General features: G+C 39.3%; 1 protein-coding gene and 1 long non-coding RNA gene across 2 annotated transcripts in view; one reads left to right on the top strand and one right to left on the bottom strand.

The window, feature by feature from the left end:
• Positions 1 to 26,457, bottom strand: part of LOC102078817 (zinc finger protein 665) — a 1,047,781-nt gene that overhangs the window by 58,662 nt on the left and 962,662 nt on the right. The gene's annotated exons all lie outside the window — the stretch shown is intronic.
• Positions 6,239 to 11,275, top strand: LOC112846337 (uncharacterized). Its single transcript, XR_003219258.1, has 2 exons — positions 6,239 to 6,296; positions 10,365 to 11,275. It is a non-coding gene; the product is annotated as an uncharacterized LOC112846337 (long non-coding RNA).

Here is a 26,457-nt window from a genome sequence, read left to right as displayed (position 1 = left end):
CTAATTCCTTGATAAAGCATTTCAAAGTGATCCCACCACAACTTCTTTAAGAAACAATTGAAAAGTTTCAAAAATGTAAATAAAACATTGGCAATAAAACATCAAAGTCATATTGCTTTCATTTGGCAGGCGTTTGACCACTGGACCAGGTAAAATGCTTTCTTTAAATGCATTGGACTGGGGCTGTAAGATAGCAGAGACTCTTCAGCTACCAATCAACACCAAGGTGTTAAATGTTAGATGGGCAAAACACCATGGAAATATTTACTGTTCAGATTTAGTTGTTTGTTTAAAACTCCATTGTGAAATGCCAGTTTTTCACAAGATCTACCATGTTGTTGTGAAGGATGAGAGGTTATTGTTGATTACCTTTGCACTGCAAACAGTATGTCTGAATGAGCATTTTAATGCTTTTCAAGTTTTGTGTACAAGAGACGGACCTCATGTAATTTTTGTTGAAGAGCTTTTCTGTTGTAAAACATTTGATTTATAGGTGTCATACAGTGATAGTGATTCCAGTTTTTTTCATTAGTTGAAATAATTTCTAGTTGTCAAAGTATTTCGTTACTAACATTTTCATTGGTAAGCAGGGATGAGTTAAACTTCCAGTAACCTTTATTATAAGAGTTTTTAAGATGAGGAGTGACTCTGAAATGTATCACACAGTGGTCGGATAAAGGCGCAGCTGAGACACCCACATCTACACTATTCTGCATTAAACTGTCTGAGATTAGCCAGAAGTCGATACGCGATTTAGCCAAACCATCAGGCTTGAACCACGAAAAGGACTGAACAAGTGGGTTTTGCTAATCTCCAAGGATCTATTAGGTTGAGATTTAGACGGAAGTTGTTTAAAAATGAATTTATATGATGGGAATGGAATTTACAGGGTCATCTATCAAGCCATTCGTCATAAACCATATTGAAATCTCCACCTAATATAAGATTAGTTCTTTTAGGTGATTGGTAATCTCAGTAAATAAAAGTTTGTTCTGAGCTACATTGTTGTAACCATAAACATTACATAGGATCAAAAAGCTATTATCCACTTTGAGAACACAAATTAGCCAATGGCCCAGACTGTCTTTCCTATGAGTTCCAATTTTATTACGAAAATTTTTAAATAGTAAGGCTACCCCAGCTGATTTGTTAGTAATTATTCTTTCCCCCCACTGACTACACCAAAGATTTTCATCTGCCTCCACAGAGTGTGTTTCTTGTAGCAGTATACAGTAAACAGCATTTACATTTTTACAGAACAAAAATACTGATTTTCTTTTAACAGTGTCTCTTAAACTCCTAGTATTTAAAGACACACAGTTAACATTGGAACTAAGGAATGACATAAAAGGGAAGTGAGAAAGCAAAATAGAAAGGTTGACTGTACTTCAAGTACCCAGATAAAAGTAGAACTCTATAAAATTGGGAGTACTTAATCCCTTAAAACTGAATTCACAAAGTGCAAACGACCTCTATGAAAAATCAATATAGTAACGTACCAAATAGGTAATATAAACAGTAAGTATTGAACCTGCCTATTTAAAACTTTTGGCATTCTTATAATTTGGTTAAAGAACGTGACCTAAATAGAATTGTTAGCAAAACACAATGTACTCATAGAGTAATATGCTGACTGGTTATTTTGAATAGTTCGACAGTCACCCAGGGAATACCCGAACTCCGTTGATGTAACCGGCATGCCCTCGGTAGCAGACGTTCTTCCCTTCAGCTCTAGCTCGCTCCATTTTGGGCCAAACTGCAGCTCTTGCCTCCCGGTCTAGTTTGCAGAAATCTTGCTTGAAGTAGACGCCTAGCTCCTTGCACACCTGGGAATCCTTGGTCAGTTTCCAGAAAGCCTCTCAGTAGTGACTCATGGTGAACTGAACTATTATTTGTCGATGTCTACCTGCTTCTTTTTTCCCTAGACGATGGACGGTATCCACAGCGTTGTCCGGTGAGGAGGCCCAATGTGGCGCGATCTTAGCCAAGATGTCAATAACTTCTTTGCAGGTACACAGTAAAATTCACTGAGTAAATTTTACTCAAATTAAAAAAAAATTTTTACTCTAAAAAAGACAGTATTTGGTCCCAGTCTAAATGGAGTAAAGTTTACTCTTACGGTAGAGTTAAACTTTCAGAATCTTCTCTATTCAGTGCAAATATTTTAATACACACGATGATAATTTACTCAGTTTAGTATAAAATAAAAACAACTCCACCCTAATTTTACTCTGAATAGAACAGAATTTTACTCTACATAGTATTTTATTCTAAATAGAGCAGAATTTTATTCAGAATTGAATTTAAATTTATTTTAAATAGAACTACATTTTCACTCCAAATAGAATTTAAATTTTACATACAACTAAATTTTACTCTAAATAGAATTAAAAAAAGAAAATTATGTGACTTTATTTCACCCTCTAGGTATTATCATTCACTGCAAGGTACAATAAATAAATCAGAGATTATTTTTAATTTAACTGCCACCTTTATTGTTCACAGGAAACAGTATGGTACAGCCTGTTGTTTTCTACTTATTATCCAATTTTGTGTAACTGTCTGCTTCACCCTGCTGTAACAGCTCAGCCCAAACAGACTCCTATTTGGACAGTATCGTCTGTCCCTGTGACCTGATTGGGAAGAGTTAAAACCAATGAATTGCTTCTGCTGTAAGCAGTAAGCTTCTGTCCTGAATAAAGCTTGTCATTCAAGTGTGTCTCTGTCTTGAATCTCAGCTTATATCAGTGTTTCCCAAATTTTTTTTGCTAGAAAAATGCCCCCCCCCCCCCCCCCCCACGCCCCCGCACAAACACATCCTCCGACCATTGCGATTTATTTCACACCTAAAACATTTAGTAAACAATTAAGCAAATAAAAGTAAACTGCAATAAATTGCAGGTAGTAATAAAAACATCACACCCACTGTGTGAGGCTTTGCACCCCTGATGATCCACCAGGACAAACTCAGCAGTGTGTGAGGAAGAGGAGGAGGAAGAGCCAGCAGCAGCTGACAGATGGAGAGAATAGACAGACTGTTCCCTGTTTGTGAAGGACTGCTAGAAAAGTTTAAAAGAACTAATTGTCTGTCCTGAATCAGTCTTATTAGGTGATGTTCAAATATTGTGTTTTCAGTGTGGGAGAAAGTACTCAGGGCCTTCAAGTTACACACTATGAAAGGCAGCAGCAAGTTTAATGTTCAGAAACCTAAAGTATGTATCAGCAGCAGAATGGAGCTAAAAATAAATGTTTGTTTCAGTTCTATGAAGCTTTGAGTATTTTGGATTAGTAGCACTGCTGTGTTTGTTGCATCATATTGCTGTAATTGTTTATATGCTTTATATATTCTGAGGTAAGTTGATCTACAGTGTTACATCATATTCTATAAGGATGTTATGTGTTTGTGTACTTTCTGCCCAGTTTGACCCATTTAGCAAAAGTCAGCCTGTTTAAGGCTCTGATATCTATTCTGTATGACTTAAAGCAGTTATGACATGGTCTGATTTTCTCACCCAATAAAGGAATATTTCATATATCAGTCTACTCTTCATTCTATCAGAAACAGTTTTCACAGCTCGTACATTTTCTTTTTACACATATATGTAAGCATTGAGCCAAATGTAATAATGCCAACATATTAGACGAACAATATTTGTCTCTTATGTATAATACATCTATATATACGCTGTCAAAGATACTTGTCTTTGAGTGAAGATTTAAGGTGATAGGAAATATAAATAACTGCAACTTTAATCTTTGACCCAGAGTTCAAGCTCACTGCTGTAATATATCCTGTAAAATATATATGTATACACCATAATAATCTGACAATACATATAATATTGGCCATATTATATTTACATTACCACAGTGAGATGACTTTAGTCTCATGAACAACATTGGCTGATTGTTATTTACTAACTAATCTTGAAATGACTGTTCAGTACAGAAATGAAGCCCAACAATCATGTTTTACAGTCCCATGGTCTCAACTAAAGTGATGTCATGACAAAAATGAAGGACCAACAGAACATTTTTTCTCCTTCATTTCTGTCACACACTGCTGTATGACACGTTTGTCGCAGTTAGTATCATGGTTGCTAGGCAACCTGAACAGCACGACAAGGGCTAGACCGTCCCATTTCACAACCCTCTCACTCCCGCACTTCACCGTCCGTAGTACGCGTTTTTTTTTAGAACTTTATTTACACTTGGTATAACATACAAGGCACAATCAGTAATCTCAATATGTAACAACCACGGTTGAGCAATATAGCAAAAAAAACAAACAAATAAAATAAACAAACAAAAAAAACAAACAATAAACACAAAGCTACAAAAAGAAAGAACAATCAATGAAGGATTTGAACCAAAGGCAACGAATACTATAAGCAAAAAAGGGCCGTCATGATTACAACATAGGGAGGTTTCTTTCTTTTTTTTTTTCAACATAGATCAAACTCGTTAAATAAGGCAACAAGCTTATGAGCTTTCTTATTATTCACAAGTTTCAGCGATTTAGCCCAGAGTTTAAAGTCATTCAGCCATCTGTTTATACATGGCTTAGCTTTAAAATATCTACATTTATGAATAAAAAATTTTCCCATTAACAAAAACGTCCTAATCAACAGGTCAAAATCTGCATTCTCAGCAAGTATTCCAAATTTAATTACTGTCACCGTCAAATGTGGTAACTGAATTCTCCTGGACTGCAGCCAGCTCCACATGTCAGTCCAGAAGGAGTGCACTGATTCACAGTAGAACACTGAAAAAGAGGCCATGTTGGATTTACTTGATTCAATAGTGGACATCGGTTGCACACAAATTTTTTGCTTTGGCAGAAACTTAAACAATTGAGTTCAATCAACACAACTTTTTCATATTCAGTAAACCTGTGCATTTTGTGTTCATAAAACGCGATTGAAACATGTTTAGATGAAGTAAGTTGAACTCTTGGAATATTTTAATCCTTTACAATTTTGTCATTTTATTTCAACACTATTCAATAACTTTTACCCCAATACTACTTGGTCACTTAAATACTACATGTTCTGTTCATATTATATAATGTTCAACAAAGTCTAGATCCTGGTTACCATAAAAATTGAATGGATGTACAACAACTATCATCCTCCTATCTTTATCCTGGTTGCAGGGGGGCTGGGAAATAACCCTGAAGTGATAGGTTACAAGGCAGGGTACACCCTGGACAACTCATAAGTCTATCACAAACAACCATTTGCACTTACATTGACAGGTAATTTAGAATCACCAATTAACCTAACAACTGCATGACTTTTAACTGTGGGAAGAAACCAGAATACCCAGAGAGAAACCAGTGCAAACTAGCCAGACTGTGGATTTGAACCCACGATCTTCTTACTGTGAAGCAACAGCACTAACCACCATGCCAACAATCTAGACTTAACAAAAGTAGGAAAGCTATGATTTCAAGGCTTGATGCAGAATTTTTTTGTACGTTTTTGTCCTTGACAGGTTAAACCACAATAAATAGCAATAGCATACACGTGGTGTGTGTGTAGTTGTCTGCCTCTTATAACTCCAGTGATTTTCCTGCAGTTTGACATCTCGTGCGATCTTGTGAATTTCATGAATTCAGCAACTAACCACTCTTACTAGATTGTATCATGTCATCTCAACAAGAACAAATTAAGTTGTTGAATTTCATACAGATCCTTCATGATTTAATTACTGTGAAAAGATTTTGTTTATTATTCAAATATGCTTTGCTTGTGATTGTGTAAACTCTGAATGACGATTCACCCTGATAAAACATGAAACCTTGCCTATGCTTATCATATGCCTGTGAAGACAAGTTCCTGTGCAAAGAGCAACGGAAAATGCCACTTAAGCAGACGTTTAGTATAGTACGGACAGAATGTTTAGTAAGATATGCATTTGTCAGTTAAGCAATATATTCTGAGAACAGGCGGAGACTGCCTCCGTCTGCTGTGTAACCTACATGCCTATATAACCTGCAATAAAGAAGAGTACTGTGTGACTCTCTGACTCTCCCGAGAGTTCACCCATGTACATATGATTTTTTATATTGTCTCACTGTGTCTCTGTTTTACTTTGGCAGCCTTCTATTTGGGAGATTTTCCCTTAACATTTCTTGGTCCTTCGAAGCCGGATGAGACAGCCTATTTAAAGCAGCTCTCACAGAAAGCACCTCACCAGGTCCCGTCGGTACGAGAAGCCCACGTTGCAACGTTTTACAAGCGGTCCGCACCGTCGGGGGCTGATCAGGTGCATCTGAAGAAACCAGCGCCAAGGTAGGACAGACCACTTTGAGATAATAAAGGTTTGCGCAAAAACGAAAACGAAACTTAAGACTCGTCCAAGACAGACTGGAAGCATTAAGCTCGTCCTGAGGACTGGTAGTCAGCTCGCCCGCAGAGGGTTGGAAGCAGTAAAATAAATATTGAGCTCGTCTAAGAATGATTGGTAGCTCCCTGAAAGGGTAAAAATAGACTCGCCTGTAAGACGGAATTGGTAGTCCTGCGTGGACTCATTCCGCAGTTTAAAAGGCTGGAAGCACTACGCTCGCTTTAAGGAAGCTGGTAGCGTGAACACGCGTTAAAACTGTCTGTCTTTTATTGTCTTTTTTGGTGGAATAAGTTGATTTTTACAGCACAATAAGGAGGCTGAACTATTCCACTGATTTGTTTACTGTCGGTTGCTGAAGTACTGGTGAATCGAGAGGAAGGTCGTGTTTTATCACGTAAAGGTGACACCGCTTTCAAGAATAGCTTGAAAGTAGAAGGCCGTGTCAGTCACCTCTCTCTGTTCTCGTGCCAGTGAAAGCGCCGCAGGTGTGTGTGTATTACTAAGCGCTAAATACATAAAGAAAGAAATAAAATAAGTAGAAATAAACATATAAAACAAATAAGAAAATGGGAAATAGAGCAACAAAACTCACTGCTGACGAGCAGTGGCTAGAAAAGAAATGTCCAGGCGCCGGACAAATTAGTGCATATAGATGGAGAAATCCAAAGAAAACTAAATGTCCCACGTGAGAGGGAAAATGTAGCCCCTCCGCATTGACTAAATTAAAAGAAACCCTCCAAGCAGAAATAAATACTGAAAAGGAAGCTAAAAAGAAATCAAAGCATACACAAGAGTTGTAATATTTTAAAGCATGGAAAGAGGAATGAAGTGGAATAAACAAAAGTTAAGACAATAAGCATGAAATGGGAAACCAATGAATGAATGCGTGAAACCAGATAATTCACACAAAATATATCAAATAAAAAAGAGAGATGCATAAGACATATTAAGGCTGTGTCATTGTTCAGCCAAGGAAAATGTCTCCAGCTTGGGAAGGTGTGAAGCTGCAGGTTCACACAGGCCTTTGATGGATACATAATAAAATATAAACTAATATACTATTGTATATTAGTAGTAAAGTAGTGTATTGTGATATACTATTGCTGTTATAAAAAAGGAAAAACAATACAACGATAACATTAATAATGACATACTATTAATAGGAAGAGGCACCTCAGTCAGTTATGATGTGAGGTGGAAGATTGTTAAAAGTAGTCTGATTCAAGCTTAAGGTTTGCTCAAACTCAGTACAATGATATAGGAGATGAAGAAAATAAGGAAATAACTACACTAATCAGGTGTATAGAGACACTTGACCTGCTTGTAAACCTGTCATCTTAGATGAGACTTTGTAAAGATGAAGAGCAAACCTATACTAACAACTAATAAGCCAAACCCTGTATACAACAGCTAAAGCTACCGGTTTGAGAAGCTGAATAAAATGAATTAAATATGTGGACACTACCAAGCTGATGAGCAAGTTACACATAATGATTAGGCATATGATTTACTAATGCAGATGTAATAACTTTATCCTAAAATTCAAGGAGAACAAACAAGAACAACATCTTCAGTTATGTCTTGTTGTTGTTCTCTGTGCAGTGTGCTGAGTTTTGTTTTTTGTTTCTTTTGTTTTTTGAAATGTTGCTTGAGTGATGAGTACTGTAACTTCTGAAGTAGCTCTCACCATGTGTCCTTGATGATGATAAGTCCAGAGCCAGCTGAGAGCTGGGTTATCTGTTTTGTTTTATGTGACAAGGCTGAGAGATTAAAACTTAGTTTCTTGTTTTGAAAAAAAAAAAAAAAAAAAGAGAGGTTTTGTGTTTCTCAGCCAAGAACAACTACAATTTCATTTTCTGTTTTGAGACAGGATAATAATAATAATACTAATAATAATAATAATAATAATGATAATAATAATAAAACAAAGAGTGATGTTTTGTTTAAGTGTTGAAGCAGGCTAATACTGCAACATATCGTCTAGTGCATGATCTGCGAGCAATATATGAAATCATCTTATTTATCTTTAAATAAACTCCAATTATGGAGACCTGAAGTCACATGCTTAGGGCACACCCTCAGGTGAAGGCAGAAAGCTACTAAAACAAAGAAAAGAAGCTATACAGAATGCGCCACAGCCACAAAACTAAGTATTCACATTCTTTCTGACTCTTTGTGAGCCTGAGTTATGACCTTGGCTCCCTGTTTTTCTGCTTCCACCAAGGGTGGGGGTGACGCTCCCGTGGCATGTGCTCTGTTCTCTTTACTATCACAAAGAAAGAAAAAAAAAGAGAGAGGCCCCTACTCTCTGAATACAATATTCTCTTCATAACTCGGCAGTATGAAATGTCATGAAACAGTGTAACTCACTCACAGTAAATCAGCAGTATAGGATAATACAAACCTATCTAATAAATCTAATGATTTTCACATTCTTTTAACTCAGAAGTATGATGCAAACTAAAACTACATACTGATTACACAAGAAGTATGATGTGGCCTACAGCAGTATCATAATTCACTCATTTTGATTACAGGTATAATGTAATATATGACAGCATAATAATCTCACAACTGCTACAAGCACATTTGCCTTTCTTAACACACGCGAGTGAAAGGCAACTGTTAAGAAAATGCCCTTTTGGGTGAGACAGGCCCAGAGGCCCTGCATGCAAGCGTACTAACACACATACATGCAATGAAGAACAGCTTACACTAGAGCACACACTATATGTGCGCCTCTATATCTCACATTGGTGTTAAAACAGGAAAAACTTAATAGTTTTGTTATCAACTGCTGAATTTACCCACTACTGACATTTAACTCTCCAGCTTGCAGGACAATAGGTGAAACGTTTGTGAAAACAGAGAAGAATAAATAAAGACACAGAGAGAGTCTGGTATGACCAAGCAGTGACCAGACAATAAATTTAGTTGGTAATACAATAAATTGTGAGATGCTTTCTGCTTGATTGATGCAACACAAGTAATTTACATGGGAGGAAACTCCTCATGTGATGCGACATTTAGCAATTTGCAAGTGTGCAGCACATCAGAAGAATGACTATGAAATTACAAAGGGAAACAATTTTACTGACAAAGGATGAACAAAAAGCAGCTCCCACAGCTGAGCAAAAGAAATGGCTGAAATGCGGAGCGCAACTAAGAGATGACTTGATGATTTGTGAAGGAAAACCAATACTTCCAAAATCTCTACACAAAACAGCAGCCTTAGTGACACATGGAGTTACTCTCCATGCGTCAACAGGAGGGATAGGAGATATAATCTCCAAAACACTTTTACACTCTAAATTTCGAAACTTCAGCAAAAGAATTTGTCAGAACATGCATGATTTGTCAAAAACACAATGTACAAGGGAATCTTAGACCAAAGAGAGGTCATTTTCCCACACCACCTCATCCTTTTCACACAATCCACATGGATTTTATTGAACTAAATGAATGCCAAGGCTCAAAATACGCTCTAGTGATCATAGACGTATTCTCAAAATGGCCAGAAATCTATCCAGTAAAGAAAGCAGATGCCATTTCAGTAGCAAAATGCTTATGTAACCATTTTATTCCAACATATGGCATCCCCACTCTGATAAGATCAGATAATGGGACACACTTTGTCAATGAGGTAATCAGCAAAGTCTCTGAAGCACTAGGGTTTAACATCAAATATCACTGTGCTTATCATCCTCAAAGTGCCGGCCTAGTAGAAAGGACAAACGGCACAATAAAACAGAGGCTTAGAAAATGTATGGAAGAAACAGGAAGGCCGTGGCCAGAGTGCATAGGCCTAGTAAAAATGTGGATGAGATTAACACAAGGTTCACAAAAACTTACACCTTTTGAAATCATTCATGGCAGACCATTTCCACTGCCAATCACAAGTGAACCTTTAGATAAATCAATCAGAGAAACTACACTAGCAGAATGGATGTCGAAGCTACTAGAAAACAAAGATATTGTTTTGAACAATAAACTGCCTTCTGAATCTTCTCCAGTATCTTGCAGGTTGAAGCCAGGTGATTGGGTCCTGATTCGAGTTCTCCATAGAAAGAATTGGAGCTTGCCCCGTTGGGAAGGCCCATACCAAGTGCTTATCACCACACCAACTGCCTGTAAGATAGCAGAGAGACCATCTTGGATTCACCAAAGCCACTGCAAGAAAGTGAGTGACAGCCCAGACTCATAGGCGCCGGCACCCCTACCTTCAGGTGATCTGACTGGTGAAGGGAGGGCTGATCGGGTATATCCCGCCCTCTGCTTCTTGCCAGTAGTCTACTCACCTGAGGACCTAGGTGTGTTTGGTCGCCATGAAGACTCCTGTTGTCCTCGTGGCTGTCCTCCTACTCTCAGCAGGACTCCTCATGTTTCTAGAGGATGGTACAAAAACGAACAGCACCATCTACGGACGAGATGGACGCATGACAATTCACACCTCCGTGACATGACACAAGACCACATTCACCCATGGATGAATAACGCATGGTACCGCTACGTACATGACAGAACTAAGGGAGAGCCTAACAACACTGCATGTTACGTCTGCTCCCACATGCCATGCACTTCAACACATCCCACTTTTTATGGAAACTACATGAATAAAACACAAGCCAAGTGCGCTGCCAGCTTCGCGGGCATTGGCTATCAACACAAGAAAATCATCATTGATGAGACAAGCTCTATCATCTATTCGCTTAACTTTCTTAGTATCTTTCAGGGACCACCCCGATACGAGGTAATCACCGTCGAAAACGCTGGATTTGACAACGGAACGTGTGACCAGCTCTTCTGGATCAACTTCAACGTGACGAATCGGAACACGTCCATTCACTTCCCAGTGTTCTTGGACCAAACCCCAGGGAAGAACCACTCCATGTGCTACCGACAAGACAACGGTAACAGACCCCTAGGCGACACCACCAACTGTAACCAAACCACAGCCAACGGAGAGGGCGCACCTGTAAACACGTCTGCGCCCAGCAACGGCACCTACTGGGTGCAGGGAATGGCCTGGCTGTGTGGACAACGTGCCTACTTCATACTGCCACCCGGATGGACGGGCACCTGTGCCCCAATCTTCATTTCAGACCACACCTTCAGGATGTCAGCTGTAAATAGCTCTCAGACTACAAAACAACGACGAGACGTCTCCACAGTACAACCACATGACCCCATCTATGGCAGTGATGTGCCAGAGGAATTTAAGCTTTGGACCACCGGACAAAAGGTCCTCCACTCACTGTTTCCATGGGTGGGCACCGGAAAGAACATTTTAAGGATTGAAACTTTGGATTACCGCTTTGGACTGTTCCTGAATGCCTCATGCAAAATCAACAATCAACAAAATGAAGAGATTGATGCCCTGCGCATAACTGTGATGCAACACCGAGTCGCACTGGACATGATTCTGGCTGAAAAAGGAGGACTCTGTATACTCTTTAACAACACATGCTGTACGTACATTCCAGATAATGTTCACTCTTCCAACATGACCGACGCCTTACGCACGCTGAAACAACTCAGGGACGCTCAGCAACAGGACTATGTCACGAACACTGAAGATTGGCTTACCCGGCTGTTGAGTGGTTCCTGGAAATCTCTTTTAATAAAAGGACTGGTTTTTGTAGGAGTTCTTCTACTCCTACTCTGTTGTTTTACTTCTTGTATTTTGCCATGTGTACAATCAATAATTAATAAAGTTGTTGCAGTCCATGTGCAGGCATACCTGACACTGCCCATGGACAAAGATGATGATAATCCACCTGACACTGAAATACTGTGATACACCAATGTATGACGTGCTGATTAAAAATGCGCTGCAAGAAATCATGCACAGATAATAAACCAATGGTGTTTTAACTAGTGTGAAAGTTAAACAACAGGAGGGAAATGTGAAAAGATTTTGTTTATTATTCAAATATGCTTTGCTTGTGATTGTGTAAACTCTGAATGACGATTCACCCTGATAAAACATGAAACCTTGCCTATGCTTATCATATGCCTGTGAAGACAAGTTCCTGTGCAAAGAGCAACGGAAAATGCCACTTAAGCAGACGTTTAGTATAGTACGGACAGAATGTTTAGTAAGATATGCATTTGTCAGTTAAGCAATATATTCTGAGAACAGGCGGAGACTGCCTCCGTCTGCTGTGTAACCTACATGCCTATATAACCTGCAATAAAGAAGAGTACTGTGTGACTCTCTGACTCTCCCGAGAGTTCACCCATGTACATATGATTTTTTATATTGTCTCACTGTGTCTCTGTTTTACTTTGGCAGCCTTCTATTTGGGAGATTTTCCCTTAACATTTCTGTTTATAGAAACATGATATTATTGTGTTTACATTACAAGTTAGACTTTTTTAATGTAACAACCACCCAATTTGCTCGATTTGACTGAGATGGATGCCTTCCTGAAACCATGATCCAAAGCGTATGAGACTGAAAGTTATTGACTTACTTCACTCGAACATGATATGAACAATTTAGCCTCTCTGCATATCATGTAGTTTCTACACTATATAGTTACACTTAACTTTAAAGCATGAGGCACTTATGTTAAATACACGCAAGATGCTTACGTAAATCCAAGAGTTGGCCAATCCCTTTTTTTCAGTGAAAAACAAGTGATCCAGACTTTCAATATCACTTTCACAAAATGTGCAGGCATCTAAGATCTAAGGCATCTAAGATCAAAGATCTAAGATCTAAGGCATCTAACATCTAAGTTAAATTTCCGTCTTAGGAATTCATTGGTTGGATAAACCTCATTAATGATTTTAAAGTGAACCTCTTTTACTTTAGGGGAAAGAGGAAGTGAAATATACTTTTTTCTTATCGCCTTAACCTCCATGGACTCAAATTCTTTAAGGATATAATTTCTTTTAACCGGATTAGGGCAAATTTCATTTATCAAAATATTCCTGATCACCTTGTTTGTAAACCTGCTGTCATCAAATTCAACTCCAGCTATGCAGAGCTGCCTCAATCCAGGAGAAACTCTAGAGTGCACAAAATCTTCTTTTATCATTGATCTCAAAGGGACTGGGATGGCTTTTATTAAGGATTTATATTTCTTAGCAGTACACCTTACATCAAATTTCTCACAAAACGTCTCATGTTTTAATAAGACCCCATTCTCATCCAAAAAATGAGCTACAGCCCAAATCCCTTTAGATCTCCATTCATCGATGTACACAGATTTCCTACACAAACGGATATACCTGTTGTTCCATATAGGAGTGTTGTGAGGAGTAAAGTTATGTTTATAGATTAATTTCCAGTACAGAAGGGCCTGCTGATGGAAAGCTGAGAGTTTAACAGGTAACGAACTGCAATCAAAGTCACAACGTAACAAAAAGTCAATTCCACCCATTTTGCCAAAAATCACATTGGGAATAATGTTCCAAAAGGAATTTTTGTTCCTAATGAAAGATCTTAACCATTTCAATTTTAGTACACCATTCATAACATCAAAGTCAATGGCATTAGCCCCACCCTCTTCATAATTCTTAATCATATCATTTTTCTTTATATAATGACATTTGTTCCTCCATATGAACCTAAAATTAAGATTATTTATAGATTTAATCAGTTTTGGAGATATGGGCAGAGAAAAGGCTGGATAGATTAGTCTGGACAGACTATCCATTTTGGTTAGCAAGATTCTCCCAAACAGAGTTATGTCCCTTTGCAGCCACCTGTTCAAAATTGACTTACACTTTTCTATATTGGTAGAGATATTCTTATTTTCTGTTGATGTCTTATCCTTACAAATTAAAATGCCCAGATACTTCACCTCTTTTTTGATCTGTATATTATTTATTACTTGAAGGGGACACTCATGCAGAGCTAGAATTTCACATTTATTAATATTCAGCTGTAGGCCAGAAGCTTTGGAGAAGTGGTTGATCACCTGTAAGGCTAAAGGAATCTGGTCCTCATCTTTTAAAAACAGGGTGGTATCATCTGCCAGCTGACTGATTATTATCCGTTCACCCATCACAGTTAACCCCTCAATATGACTGTTTTTAACCAGAATAGACAACAGCTCAGCAACCATGATGAACAAAAGTGGAGAGCTGCTGCATCCCTGCCTTATCCCTCTATTAACCTCAAACCTTGAACATGTACTATGTTCTAGCAAAACAGAGCTGTTAATGTCATTATAAAGCATCTCTATAACATTGACAAAATCCTCTCCAAAACCAAAAGACTGCAGAGTTTTTAATATGAACGTATGTTCAACTGAGTCAAATGCTTTGTAAAAATCCAAAAACAAGATGTATCCTCTCTCTTGGAGTATTTCACTGTACTCAAGGAGGTCCAAAACCAGCCTAATATTGTTATGAATTAGTCTTCCTTTCAAAAAACCTGATTGTGTTTCACTGATAATGTTTGAGATGCCTTTCTTTAGCCTCTCAGCTACAGCTCCAGACAGGATCTTATAGTCAGTGTTTAATAAGGTGATGGGTCTCAAATTGTCTAAAATTCTTTTATCCTTACCAGATTTAGGGATCAGGGTTATCAACCCTTGTTTCATGCTTGGCATCAATTCTTTTTTCTCTATCGATTCCTTTAATGCATCAAACAATAAAGTTCTTAGGTCCTTCCAGAAGAATTGATAAAAATTAGTAGTGAGTCCATCTGTCCCTGGGGATTTGTTTAATGCCATTTTCATGATCACCAAATCCAGTTCCTCAATTTTAAGCTCTGAATCACACAGATCTTTGAACGGCTCGTCAATACATGGGATGAGATTATGAATCTTATTAAAGAAACTATCAGAATCACCTGCTGAATATTCTGAGGAGTACAATTTAGAATAAAAAGTGAAGACTTCCCTTTCAATCTTTCTAGAATCTTTACATTCAGTCCCATTTATCAACAAACTTGTGATTAAATTTCTCTGCTGTCTACTCTTTTCCAGCTTACTAAAATACGATGAGTTCTTTTCACCTGCCTCAATCCATTTGGCCCTCGATCTTATAAAGGCACCCTGGGCTTTTTCTAGGTAAAGATCATCTAATTTAGTCTGTAACTCCATCAATTTAAAATACCTATCTCAAAAAAATAGCATATTTCATCCGACCAAAAAAAGAAAAGTGTTTTTAATACAAAAAAGTCAACCTTCAAATATTTATGTTCAGTTATGCACTCAATACTTGGTCGTGAATCCTTTCTCAGAAATGACTGCTTCAGTGCGGCATGGCATGGAGGCAATCAGCCTGTGGCACTGCTGAGGTGTTATGGAGGCCCATGCTTCGATAGCGGCCTTAAGCTCATCCAGAGTGTTGGGTCTTGCGTCTCTCAACTTTCTCTTCACAATATCCCACAGATTCACTATGGGGTTCAGGTCAGGAGAGTTGGCAGGCCAATTGAGCACAGTAATACCATGGTCAGTAAACCATTTATCAGTGGTTTTGGCACTGTGAGGAGGTGCCAGGTCGTGCTGAAAAATGAAATCTTCATCTCCATAAAGCTTTTCAGCAGATGGAAGCATGAAGTGCTCCAAAATCTCCTGATAGCTAGCTGCATTGACCCTGCCCTTGATAAAACACAGTGGACCAACACCGGCTCTGACATGGCACCCCAGACCATCACTGACTGTGGGTACTTGACACTGGACTTCAGGCATTTTGGCATTTCCCTCTCCCCAGTCTTCCTCCAGACTCTGACACCTTGATTTCTGAATGACATGCAAAAGTTGCTTTCATCTGAAAAAAGTACTTTGGACCACTGAGCAACAGTCCAGTGCTGCTTCTCTGTAGCCCAGGTCAGGCGCTTCTGCCGCTGTTTCTGGTTCAAAAGTAGCTTGATCTGGGGAATGTGGCACCTGTAGCCCATTTCCTGCACACGCCTGTACACGGTGGGTCTGGATGTTTCTACTCCAGACTCAGTCCACTTCTTCCGCAGGTCCCCCAAGGTCTGGAATCGGTCCTTCTCCACAATCTTCCTCAGGGTCTGGTCACCTCTTCTCGTTGTGCAGCGTTTTCTGCCACACTTTTTCCTTCCCACAGACTTACAACTGAGTTCCCTTGATACAGCACTCTGGCAACAGCCTATTCGTTCAGAAATTTCCTTCTGTGTCTTACCCTCTTGCTTGAAGGTGTCAATGATGGTCAGGTCGGCAGTCTTACCCATGATTGCGGTTTTGAGTAATGAACCAGGCTGGGAGTTTTTAAAAGTCTCAGGAATCTTTTTCAGGTGTTTAGAGTTAATTCGTTGATTCAGATGGTTAGGTTAATAGCTCGTTTAGAGAACCTTTTTATGATATGCTAATTTTTTTAAATAGGAATTTTGGGTTTTCATGAGTTATGTATGCCAAAATCATCAATATTAAAACAATGAAAGGCTGGAACTACTTCCATTGTGTGTAATGAATCTAAAATATATGAAAGTCTAATTTTTATCAGCACATTACAGGAAATAATGAACTTTATCACTATATGCTAATTTTTTGAGAAGGACCTGTATATGATATCTTGATAAATCGAGCAGCTTACACAACTACATTCTCGCTTGAAAATAACTTAAAAGTTTATTTTGTGACCCAGAAACAGTAATATTTAAAAGTTTTTAGCCCCGCTCGTCCACCATTGCCAGGTTTGAGTTTTGAAAGAAATGCATTCTGGGATATTTAGCTGTACCAAGTCCACACAAGTCACCACCGATTAGGGCTAGGGATGGGTACCGGCATGGCACCAGTTCTGACATGAACGGTAGTAACCAGACCGAAAAGCAGCGCACATTTCGGTGTTTTTTTTGTCCTGTCATACACTTTGGATTCTAGTGTATGACAAGCATAGTAGGCGGGCCCAGGTACATTCTTTTGGAGCAGAGCTACCGATTAAAAATTAAAAATGCCCAAGGCGAAGCGCTCAAAAGGCTGGCTGTACTTTACAGCAAAATATGCAAACTCAGCAGCCTGCAACAAGTGCTTTAAGCTGATACTTATATGTATAGCATTTTTTTAAAAGCCGAGAAATGCACCGTATTTGATAGCTTGCTGCAAGACCTCACACCGAGCACATCTACTGTAGTTGTGGTGCCTGTTATCAGACCGGGGGTTAGCAACATCCCCCAAGAACCCAAAGAGGAGAGTCCTGGCCCCTATCCCTGCCAGTGTAGCAGAAATGATGACGGATGATGATGGCAGCAGCAGCCGTTCTTCTCTGCGTGAGTAGCTTAATGGTGTTCATGTGTAATTTACATTGAGTAGGCTAACCACTAGAGGTGCAACGGATCATGGTTGATCCGAAATCTGAACCAATCCCACTCCACGGTTCGGTACGCATGTGATCCGAAGATTCAAAAAAGAAAAAAAAAGTATGTTCATGGTGCCCGTGGTCAGTCTGTCAAGCGGTAGTTATGGCCAGCACTAGCGGTCCAAGTGGCGGAGCAGAGGAGTTTGCGGCACTTAAGGAGCACTTTTGCTGCCCAGTCCGACCGGGCTAAAGCTATTACAAAAGCTAATGGGGTGTTTAGCTGCAGACGGGAGGCCATATTCCGTTGTGCAAAACAAGTGGTTTAAACTGTGATGAATGTGCTTGAGCCACGCTATCATATCTCGTTGTGCGTCCACTTCAGTGTGACAAGATCGTTCCAAGCATGTAAGGGCAGGAGAAGTTTAAAGTTATGGCTGAACTGTCCCAGGCAAATGGGTGGACCTCCAGGGCTGCGGAAAGCCACGTGACCGTGACCACTCGTCGGAGTGGTAGATACAAAGCCCTCTACTGCCCTATAGATTACATTAGATTAGATGAAAATTTATTTATCCCTCGGGTGGGTTCCTCCGGGAAATTCAGTTTCCAGTAGCACAGCACCGACAGAAGTTGCAGAATGTGAGAGGAAATATACCATATTTACACATATATAAATACAAAGAATACAAAAGGGATAAATAGAATAAATAGGAATAAGAATGCAAGGGAATGGCACACTTCAAGTATTGTGATTCTATTACACCACTGGATATTAACAAAACCTATTGCACAGTGAAAAGGCACTACAGTTACTTGTTCCCCCCTTCTCTGTCCCCGTTTCCGCTCCAGCGAGGAGTTAAACAGTTTGATGGCGTGTGGGAAAAAGGACTTTTTAAGTCTGCTGGTCCTTGACTTTGGGAGAAGCAACCTGTCACTGAATATACTCCTCTGGTTGTCTATGGCCGTGTGCAGAGGATGCAGAGGATGCCCAGCATGGTCCATAATGTCCATATTGCACCTTAAATTGTTTTTATATAAGTGTGTGGAATAAGTCTTCAGTTAAATGTTTTTTAATAGGGAAAAAATACTTAAATAAGTAAATGGCAAGTCAAATTTTTGTCTTTTTTTCTATATTTGTTTATCCGAAAATTGAGATTTTTGATCCGTAGCACCACTACTAACCACATTAACTAGCAAACACCGTCGTAGTTACATGCGGCTGTCTTCTTGTTTGATGGCAGATACTCCCTTCACCGTGGCCAAAAAGGCTAAAATGACCAAAGAAAACAGTTAAACATGAGAAGTTTTTAGACAAAGATTATGTTTTTTCCATTAATTATGCACTGCTTCCAGCCAAGAGTGATGCCATAAATCCCCTATAGCCGAAGAAAAGGCTAACATTGTTATCTTTTTACAAAAAAACAGCTAAACATGAGAGGTTTTTGGATCAATTTTGTGTTCTCCATTCTTTAAGCACCGGTTTGAGCACTGTTTAAGCGCCGGCACCGTTTCAAAAGTACTCGTATCGGATAAAACCTAAACGATACCCATCCCTAATTATAAATAAGGTCACTACTATCAGCTCAAATATCTCTCCATCATCTTCTCAGTATCAACCTTACAATTTTCTCACCTCTGATACTTAGTCCTCCTTTACTCCAGTTACAATACAGGACATCAGTGCTTTGCTTGGTCATATGAAACCAACTTCAAGCCCCCTTGATGTTCTTCCTGACTATTGTTTCACTAGTGTGTTTTACTCTATTGTATTGTGGAAATGATAACTATTTCTCTTCGCACTGGTTCAGTTCCCAGCATCTATTATGTAGTGATGGGTAGATGAGGCCTTGTGAAGCGTTTCAGCACATTTCCCAAACTGTATCGATACTGTGTCGAAACAGTGTCGCTGTTTTGCTCCATAATGACACCTGCTGGACCTTAAATATCATTGCAGGCAACTTACTTGAGACTCACAACAGACACTGATTCAATGACCCAGTCATACTTGTATACACTGTAAGGTATTGCACTTTCCATGGAATCATTTTATATCTTTTACATTTCAAATATTGTAGACATATTAAAAATATATTGTGAATGACATTAAGTGAAAATTAAAATGAAAGTATTGTGAATGTAATATTACCCATTTAAATGTAATTGACTCAGAGTTTATTATAGAGTTCTATTTAGAAAAATAAGTTTTACCAATGTTTTTGCATTTAGTCTATTGGGTTTTTTTTGACACCATTTCCCCAGATTTGTAAAACTCACAGGCACAGATGAAGTTGGGGTACACAAAAACTGTAAAGCCAGGCGGAAAAGGTTCTGATAATATGGCTTCCTATTCCTCCAGTACGTTAAAGGATCCTCTAATCTTGGAATGTTTCTCTCTGACACGCTCCACAATACTAAGGGATTGGCAGTCGTTTATAATAAAATTCAGGACCGCCTGGTCCAGAACAATCTTCCTAGATTCTTGATTTCAAAATAATAAAACGCATATTAATGAAAAAGAAAATAATGATAAAGCTGTTCAGTGTCAATATAGGCTGACCTATGTTCATTCTCACTGTGTTTGTCTCCTCATTTTCATGTTTGGCTCTGTAATGCCTAAACACTGAGGAGGTGCTTTTGTTTGTGTAAGAAAGCTCAACAGAACAGATGCAACATTTAGCCCGCATAAAATGAAAGAAATAATTTACACTGCAAGTCACATTGCTGTTTTTCCTGTTCTGATAGATTACACTGAAACAGACAGGCAAACTATTACCTTATTTGAAGTTAAAAGATCAAAATGATCCCACACAGCAGAAGCATTTATTTTTCTTTCGGGCTCCATTTTGTAACGGAGGGATGTGTATTTCTATTTGTTGTAGAGAGATATGTATTTTTTGTTATCTTTGCGAGAGTAATTGTGTGTTTTTTGGTGGCGACTCATTCAGTTAACAGATGCGGATGCGGTACCTTTTAAACACAGTTTGGCACATTGGCAATGAGTGATACAGCAGCTGGATCGATCACGTGACTTTTTCTTAAAGCGACGAACGCACCGATACAGGCTTCACTCTGTGAGCTTGATACAAGCGTCGGTGTGTCAGTGTTGTTGGACCCATCACTAGTATTATGGTAAACAGGCTTAAGGACTTATTTGGGATTACTCGTGTTGTTTTAAGATGGTTCATGTCATATTTATCTGAAATGACTTTGGCTGTTCATCTGAATCAAGTGATGTCTATATCAGGAGTTCTATCTTGTGGGGTACCTCAGGGATCTGTCTTGGGCCCAATTCTCTTTTTACTCTTTTTAGGCCAAATTATTTGGCACCACAATGATATCTCCTATCATCTCTATGTCCATGACAATCAGTTATTCTTTTAAAGTCTTTTAAAGTCTCAGAGTTTTATACACTGTCTAGTTTAAGTAATTGCCTGACAGAAATTAAGCAATGGTTAAACAACAACTTTCTCACTCAATATGTGTTAATAGACCTCTCTGCATCGAATCATATCTGTTATTAATCTCTCTCTTCCACAGCATGTCTTTATCCTGTTTTCCTTCTTTCACCCCAACCGGTCGTAGCAGATGGCCGCCCCTCCCTGAGCCTGGTTCTGCCGGAGGTTTCTTCCTGTTAAAAGGGAGTTTTTCCTTCCCACTGTCGCCAAAGTGCTTGCTCATAGGGGGTCATATGATTGTTGGGTTTTTCTCTGTATTTATTATTGTGCGATCTACTGTACAATATAAAGCGCCTTGAGGTGACCTTTGTTATGATTTGGTGCTATAAAAAAGAAAAAGAAAGATAAAGAGGCAAAAATACAATTTAATGTTGTAACTTTGATGTTCACCTTCATTCTAACCTCAAGAGGAAAAGGAAGAGAAAATGTATAAAATTTTACATTAACACCATTGTCAAGGGGAAATTGTACTCTAGTAGTCAGTATAATCTTTTAATAATATAAGTTTACTTATGGTAGAATACTGCATGTAATCATTTGTATTTAGAAGTATATAGTTGATGGCATATTGAAAGAATGGTCTGTGTGGCATGAAGAGGGGGGTGCGTTCACTCCTCTTCAGAGTGCTCTGGCTTTCACACCCACACCCACATCCTGGGAGTGTGGGAAAGGGACATACCGTATTTTATTGTTTTATGATAGGATAAACATATCTATGTCTGTTTAACTCTAAGTGCCTTTTGTTTAGATGAACTGCTGGACTTCCAGACCAGCAGGTAGGCCATGTTGTTGTACATGTTGTAGGATATATTAGAAACACATGTGCAGGACAGAGGAGAGAAGATGCTGCACAGGTGATCCTTTCCAGAAGCTTCTTTAATGTATCAAAGAGGTGTGACACACAGGTACAGCATACAACCATGGAGGGAGAAAGGAGGGCGGGAGACTCTTTAAACAGTGTGTCAAACTGTCTGTCTTTCAAAGTCTGTCACTTTGGTTCATACTGTGAATTCAAAGTGAGCATAAAAATCAAACGTGAAGAACACTGTAACACTTTGTTTCCTTCACTCCTCTCCTTACATCTCTTTTTTTTTGCTTGGCCCTCTTTGTTTTACAAGAAAAAAATACCTCTCTGTGCAAAATGGGTTTAAAACCATAAACAACTGTGGGATACTGTTTGTCTTTGATTTGAACCGGGGGAACAAATCGTGGCAGGATCAGCCTGATATTATTTGTATCCCACTGTAACTTTACTGTATAAAGAGCTAACATCTCCAAAATGTCAGGAGTAGTTAGTCATTACAACAAGTGTTTGTGAACTAAAAATCAAGAATTTGGAATACTGTTTGTCCGTGATTTGGAGAGCCCAGCATGTGCTCACGACGAAGGGAAAACCAATTCTGCAGGGGAGACCTATCTTGGCACTTGTACAGGTAATCCAGGAGAGAAGAACAACTGCTGTCTAAGCGGAAACCTGTAGTGATCCTGTATGTGTCAGGAGTATTAGAACATTTGAGATACATTTTTTTCTAAACACCGTGTCTCTGTGGGTTTTAACCCCAAAACATGCTTCGCCAAAAATTGGTCCATCCCAAGGATTGGGTCCCCCGGCACAAACAGAATAACATAGCGTACACTGTTAAGTGCCAGGAGGCACTTCTTTGTCTTCGTCACAGCTGGATTACAGATGTAAGTCCACACAGACTCCAGCTAGCCTTGTGTCTCTGACAGGAGATTTATTTAAATCACCCCGTAGTTCTTCAGCTGAGACACCTGAGTTAGAAAACACAAACACTACAGTCCTTTCACTCGCGAGGGGCAGTCATGGAACGCAAGACCTGCGTCTCATCACTGTCTGCGTGCTTTATTTATACAAGTCTGTGTCTGTGTGTGTGTGTACAAAGATAACAGAGTTATTCTAAGAACTCAGAGCTGAGGTTCCCCTTCTCTAAGTCTGCATGTTCCAGAAGAGAGGAAGCTGTTAGTTGGTAAATAAGTTTATCATCACAAAAGTTATTAGGTGAAAAGTCACGTAGACATTTGCTTAGTGATCCTAAAAGAGCACATTTCATGTAGCTGATAACACTATATAAAAACAATTTTCCTTTGACATTCCCTGCTGTTTATCAGTGAAATGAAATGTACAATTCATCAGTAAGTAACTACTTGTCTTTCACATTTTCAGTTATTACATAATTAGTTGCACTTCATCTTCATCTTACAAATAGGAAAAGAAGTCTTCATGATCTTCATCGTTTATGGTACAACCGCATATGCTGTAAGTGATGTCGCTATCATCTGTGAGATTACAGCTTTTAAACAAGGAATAACACAAGTAAAGAAAAGCAAAATAAAACCAGGGAAACTCCAACACCGATCAACAGTCTCTATAGCATCTGAAGCCATTTTTAAAGAATGTACATTATCTGGTATGTAGGTGCAGCATGTGGTGTTGAATAAGACACACAATCCTCCTTTCTCAGCCTGGATCATGTGCAGTGCTACACGATGTTGCATTACAGCAATTCTGAGAGCGTCTATTTCTTGGTTTTGTCCCTCGTTGACCTTGCAGGATGCATTGAGGAACAAGCCAAATCTATAGTCCAGTGTCTCACTTCTGAAAGCATGTTTTCCAACTCCTGCCCACAGGAAGAGTGAGTTGAGTACCTTTTGTCCAGTTGTCCAGAGTTTGAATTGTTCAGGTACGTCAGTTCCCCAGATTGAGTCATGTGGTCTGACCTTTGAAGTTGAGCGTTTCTTCCTGGATGAGGATGTAGATGTTATTGTGCACTTTACACAAGTCATTCTTGTTCACTTGTGCATATGGGTGTTTCCCATATATGGTTGTGTTAATGTGCTCGGCATGTGCGAGCAGACGTAACAGTCTTTCTCTGTGATCCTGTTAAACACGTATCTATATCAGGCATTGTCCATCTCTTTTCTCGGCTCGTGTATTGTTTTCTTCCGTCTTCCAGGGTGGATAGCATGATGAGCAGAGCCATTGCCAGTAGTGAGACACCAGTTACCACCTGAGAACACTTCATGCTTGAGGTTGGTCACACCCAAATGTATCAGTGAGCCTAGAGTTGGTCAGTGGCTGGAGAGAATAAGAGTGCGAGCTGAGCTCAATCAGCACTCCTCTCTCACCTACTGGACCCACTGACACCAGGGGAGATTCCCTTTACACTTGTGAATCTCTAGTGGTCTGGGCTTCAGGCTCTGCTTTCTTGCAGTGGCTCTGATTAATCCAAGATGGTCTCTCTGCAATTTTACAGGCTGTGGGTGTGGCCAATAACACTTGGTATTGGTCCTCCAAGTGGGGTAAACTCCAATTTTTCCTCTGGAGCACCCGTATTAGGACCCAATCGCCTGGTTTCAACCTGCAAGAGACTGGAGAAGAGTCATACGGCAGTTTATTGCTCAAAACAATGTCCTTATTTCCTAGTAGTTTTGCCATCTATTCTGCCAGAGTTGTTTCTCTGACAGATTTGTCTAAAGGTTCACTTTTTGCAACTGAGATTGCATCTGCTTTTTTCACTGGATAAATCTCTGGCCATTTTGAGAATACGTCTATAATCACTAGAGCGTATTTTGAGCCTTGACTTAGACTTAATTCAATAAAGTCCATGTGAATGGTGTAAAATGGATGAGGTGGTGTGGGGAAATGTCCTCTTTTTGTCCTCAGATTGCCTTGTGAATTGTGTTTTTCATGCATGTCATGCATGTCCTCACAAATTCCTTTGCTGAAGTTTCAATTTAGAGTATAAAAGTGTGTGTTTATGACCTGGACCATCCCTCCTGATGACACATGGGTCACCCCAGCACAGACCCTCCCCTAGCCCCACTGCACGCAGTCATTAGGAAAGCGTCACCTAAGAGTCAACAGAGCCCTTAATAGGCCATGACCGCAACCCAGTGTTGAGCCCTCCAAGGAAGATGCTCCTGGGGAATCCCCTGACGCCCCAAGCCTGTCCCTACCCCCACACTAATCACAACAGCAAAGGTGGGACCAAACTATGACCCCCCACACCTACTACGTGATGGAGCTGATCAAAGGAGCGAGGAGAAATTGATCTGATGTGGTGGCAAAGGATGTATCAAGACTAGGATAATTCTATATTGGTTAGAATTAAGATTATTTTTATTTTTCCAGTTCATGAGGGCTGTTTTCTTGGCTATGCACAGGGCAGTGAAAACCATATGGGCGATATTCTTTTCTGTAGTGACATTATCTAAGCTGCCCAACAAACACACTTGGAATGTTACATTTCAGACACTTCGATAAGTCTTCACATATCTTGCGCCAAAACTTCTGAACTGGTGGACAGAACCAAAGAGCGTGGATATAATTGTCCGGTGAATTGGTTTGGCAGTGTGAGCAGCAGTTGGTAGACGTAAAGACCATCTTGAACATCCGATGACCTGTATAGTGTTGTCTGTAGTATTTTGTATTGAATTAATTGAAGACTGGGATTTCTAATTAAATGAAAGGTTTTTAAGCAAATCTGAGACCACAAGTTTTGGTCTAAGTTAACTGATAAATCCGCTTCCCATTTTGCAATAGGAATTGATATTGATTCATCTGTTTTAGAAAGCATTCTGTATATTTTGGAAAGTAATTTGGGGGTTTTAAGAGTAAGAAATTGTACCACACTTGGTGGTGTTTGTAGTTCAACTTGACCCGGTTTAAATTTCTATTTTACTATGGATTTAATTTGTTGATATTCTAACAAATTAAACTCCACAGTGGGTTTAAATCTGGGACTCTCCACCATTTGACCTTAGAACTGAAGAAGCTTCTCGGATGAGAGGTGAAACATATTTGTTAAATTTAAGACTAAAGAGAGAAGTCATCTGTATCTCTTAATTGAAATGACACCAAACTGTATTCAAAACTGAGCCACATTTATGGAGGTCCACAATTATTTTCCTGGTGTTTTGATTGATATCTCTTTACTTTCCCATGTGGCGTGCCTTATATGCATCCACAGGTCTGCCACCAATTTACTCACATGGACTCTACCAACCAATCAGAAGCTTCTTAAGCTCAGAATGGAATCGTCTGGAGTTTTCTTATTAATTAACAATAAACTTAGTGTACATGTACTCCTAAATTTGATGAAAGTGATAAAAAATAGGCAGCTCTGGCTCTCTTTATTCTGACATTTAACTAATTCAAAAGATATTTCAATATTTATTTACCTAATGCCGGGCTCACACTGTGCGATTTTTTCAGTCGCGCGATTCAGCTCCTGCTCAAACTGTACGATTGACTCGCAGGGATTATAAGTTCATAGGTCACGATGCAGGGTCTCACACTATACGGCCCGATGCTCTGATGCGACCTGAGTGCTCAAACTGTGCGTTCATAAAATGAAGGTTATAACAGAAATTCTGTCGCTCGCTCTCCCTCTCTGTCTTTCACTCACAC

Source organism: Oreochromis niloticus, linkage group LG3, assembly GCF_001858045.2.
Source record: "Oreochromis niloticus isolate F11D_XX linkage group LG3, O_niloticus_UMD_NMBU, whole genome shotgun sequence".
NCBI classification, from domain to species: domain Eukaryota; kingdom Metazoa; phylum Chordata; class Actinopteri; order Cichliformes; family Cichlidae; genus Oreochromis; species Oreochromis niloticus.
The sequence above is the reverse complement of the archived record's forward strand: the minus strand, read 5'-3'. Positions and strand labels throughout refer to the sequence as shown.